Source organism: Onychostoma macrolepis, chromosome 23 (assembly GCF_012432095.1).
Source record: "Onychostoma macrolepis isolate SWU-2019 chromosome 23, ASM1243209v1, whole genome shotgun sequence".
Classification (NCBI taxonomy): domain Eukaryota; kingdom Metazoa; phylum Chordata; class Actinopteri; order Cypriniformes; family Cyprinidae; genus Onychostoma; species Onychostoma macrolepis.
The window spans coordinates 10,581,562-10,584,098 of record NC_081177.1 but is presented as its reverse complement, the minus strand read 5'-3'; positions in this window follow the sequence as shown (position 1 = coordinate 10,584,098).

Sequence of the window (2,537 nt, the reverse complement as noted above, 5' to 3'; positions counted from 1 at the left end):
CCAACAGTGTTCACTTATGTTTTTTTTTTTTTTAATTTAAATATTTTATTTTTGTAAGATAATTTGCCGATGGTATGGGCAATAAAATATTGTCAACATTTCTGGTTGTATGTGTTTTATAAGATTACAAATCGATCATATTCTACCATATCAAATTTAATTACCACTTGTAGTAAACTTGAACCCATCTTTGTATGAAATACATTTTTTAAATACATCTTTAGCACATTTTAGTTCTTATTCATGGTGTCTCACAAATAGCACAGTTGAGTATACACAGATGTTCTTAAGAAAATAAAAATTATTCTTTAATATTTCTTAAGTACAAAATTAGTGCGAAAAATAGAGAACTTTAAGCACATTATGGAAGTGTATTTTTTTTCTACCAGGGGAGAGTGGGTGTTGTCACACTTCATAGTATATTTATGAAAATCATGCTTTTTTTAAAAATTAATTTGTGGCTCTTAAAAGAGCCGTTAAAAGCCATGGCTTATGCCACAGGTTGCCAGGAGACAGCTCCCTCTGTGGAGAAATAGGTCATAAATTTCTCCCAGGCACGGATGGCCTCCCGTGTGGCGTTGTTGCTGCCCACTCAGGTGACCTCCTGTAGGCCAGCAGCTTCTCTGTCTCCAGCTGATGGTATGGGCGTCCTGGTCATTTTTGTGGACCTCCTCAGGATGTTGTGGAGGACACAGGTAGCCTTCACACAGGCATCTACATTGGCAGGGCTGATCTCAATGACTCCTCTGTACATACGCCACTGAGATGTGGCGTATGTACAATCAGCCTTGCCCGTGACAGCCTGTAATTGAAGACCCTTTGCCTGCTGGAGAGATTGTGTCCTGGGAAAGGCCGCATGAGGTCTCGGCGGAGTGGAAAGGCCTCATCAGCCACAAACACGTGTGGCTGTGGTCCCAAATGCTCTGCACCTGGCAGCAGAGCATCCTGTGGCAGGCCAAGGGTCCCATCTCGGAGTGCTTGGCCGAAGGTGGAGTTAGCCAGCGCACCGCCATCGCTCGTCCTCCCGTAGCTGCCCACATCCACTTACAAAACAAAATTTCAACTCCAATTCAAACATAAAGAAAAAAAAAAAATCATGAACTCACCGAAGACAAATTGGGAGGCGTTCAGCCGCATTAATAGCGCGCCGATAGTTGGTGTCCTGCCTCGCAATTCGCAGCCCCACTTTTGACAGCAGGTTGTCAAACTGGTCCCTATCCAGCCTGAAGTATCGCTGGAACCTGCCATCATCCAGACGCAGCTCCTGCACCAGCCGGTGATATTCCCCAAGCTGCTGACGGGCTTGGAGAATGTCATGCACCCACACCGATCTCCGACGTCTTCTCCGCAGGTAGAGCAATGCCACACCAAACGCAACAACTTGATCATCCATCGTGATGTGAATTTGATAAGAAGGCGCGCAACACTATTTATAGGGGACATTTTCCCGCTAGAACGTTTGTTTTTCAGCGGGAATGCAGTTCATTTGCTTAGAACAACACCGATTTGACCAATTGCATTAAGGCTACACTTCAATCTGGACAGTTTGTTATGTAGGCTGCACACAAATTAATGTTAATTAAAGACCAAGGCTAGTAAATGTCTCCTAGAATGTTGAAATTAGACATGCACTTAACCATGAACACAAATCCACACCACACAAAAGGCTTTTAATTGGTTAATTTCGTTAGCAAACATGTAACTACAATAAAGTTCTTTCCATAGATCAATTTCTCAACTTATACCCTACTTGTGGTCAGTCTGCACAAGATCAGCAAGCTTGTTTGCTTTGCGGCCCCTTTAAATACAAGACAAACATACGATCTACGTCAGAGCGTCCACAAATCTTTCTACAGCGTCGTTGGCAGGGCGGCCAGGGCGAATTTTGACGCTCTCGCCGGCGGCGGTGTGAACGCCAGACTTTTAACCTTAGACCGAAAATCATAAAAAAAATCATAAAATATCAATAATATTATGTTGAAAGCTATGATCTGATCAAAGAAATAAAATAACTGTTGCAATGTTTATTGTGTGAAAAGGGTTTGAATACATTTGTATACAGAAATGAACTTTTCCCTCAGTTGTGGTGTCAATATTACTACTAACTTTTTTTTTCAAAAGTAATGTTACATGCTAAAACAAGAGACGTGATGTTATTTGTGTAATTTCCAATCACACAGTAATTTTCTCAAGTTGTGTATATTATTTAACTGTGTGTATATATACCCAGCCGCTGGGTAACTATGGGACAGAACACGTGCTGGGTTGTTTTGACCCAAGTGCTGGGTTGAGCCATTTGACCCAGAATGCTGGGTTGTTTATTTAACCCAACCAGTGGGTCAGGTTAACTATGTTGCTGGGTTAAACATTACCCAAACATGGGGTTATTTGTTGTCTCATTGCCTTGCTACGTTTATATTGACCAATATTACTACTAATAATAATAAATAACAATCACAAAGAAATGTAAAATTATTATTTTTCTGTAATACAATTACACAACACAAAAAAAATGCAACTGTAAATATCAATTTAAT